The sequence below is a fragment of the Gavialis gangeticus genome, unplaced genomic scaffold (genome assembly GCF_001723915.1).
Source record: "Gavialis gangeticus isolate Ggan-Ray unplaced genomic scaffold, GavGan_comp1, whole genome shotgun sequence".
Lineage (NCBI taxonomy): Eukaryota > Metazoa > Chordata > Crocodylia > Gavialidae > Gavialis > Gavialis gangeticus.
The window spans coordinates 134997549-134998647 of record NW_017728992.1 but is presented as its reverse complement, the minus strand read 5'-3'; the positions used below and the strand labels follow the sequence as shown (position 1 = coordinate 134998647).

General features: G+C 40.3%; 1 protein-coding gene across 1 annotated transcript in view; it reads left to right on the top strand.

Annotated features, from left to right (window-relative positions):
• The window catches only part of RPL7 (ribosomal protein L7), a 10689-nt gene extending 9726 nt beyond the window's left edge, over positions 1–963 (top strand). The window contains exon 7 of the mRNA XM_019527805.1: positions 903–963. The gene's annotated coding sequence lies outside the window, so the exon portion shown is untranslated. The remainder of the gene's footprint in view (positions 1–902) is intronic.
• Positions 964–1099: the final 136 nt, after the last annotated feature.

Genomic DNA, 1099 nt, shown 5'->3' with positions numbered 1-1099 from the left:
AAAAAAAAAAAAAAAAGTGTTGAACCCCCTGCATTACATGCATTTGCCAGGGACTTTCTAAAGGTGTGTGTAACCAAAGCTTTAACAGCGGTTCTTATCTGCTGCTTTGTCTACATTTGGAATTTTAAATTACTTCCTAGAGCTGCTATATTGACTACATTCCACGCTAGTCAGGATGCTTAATATGTCAGTAAGATCTAGCTAGTTAGGAGACCCTTTGTAGACATGGTGCTTAATGCTGAGCTTTAGAACTTGTTTTGCTAGCTCTGATAAAGCTGAGCTTAGTTGTTGCTTTGACTTAGCTTGCTACAGTTTAGTATTTGCATTTCAAAGACTGTTTACCCAGTTACAGGTGAAGTGAATAGTGGTAAGGAAATGTTCTATGGTTTCTTCATATGCCTCAATACATAGGGCACTCTGTTTTGATGCTAACCTTGTATAAGTAGCAGTGGGTGACTTTTTTTTCCCACTTCAGAGGTTAACGCTCCTAATTCTGATTCCTATTATTTGCATGTTCCTGACAATTTTACATTAGTTTTTTTTTATATGGTGATCTTTGGCCTCTTGCATGTCCACAGGCATGACAGACTGAGCAACTAGTGTGTTGTAGGTGATGAATTGCATCTCCCTGTCAGCCTAAAGAAACGCAGTTGTGAATGCAAGCAATATGTTGCCTTGGGAGCTAGAGGTTGGGGACCTCTGTTCTATAGCTACAGAGGAATCTTTAGAAGAAATTTGGTACCTAATCTGATAAGATCATTACAACCTTTTGTCAGTCATAACACTCACTAAAGATTAGCATGACTGTCTGAAAAATAACTTGGAGCTATAGGACACCGACAGCATAGAAATTCAAGCCATCACACATGATTTTTAGTTTAATGCTGTTTTTTCTTTTTCAGGTGCAGGTGCCCAGGAGCAGACTTTCCAGCTATGGTCTGTGAATAAATTCTTCTGTACACACCAGCCTCAGTCCTTCATTTTGAAAACCAACCAACTGTGCTAATCAGTTTAACAGATTTTAACAGTTTAACAAAGTTTAACAGTCCCTCGTCCTCCATGTGTTGTCACGCCCCTCCCCCCCCCCCCCCCCCCCCCC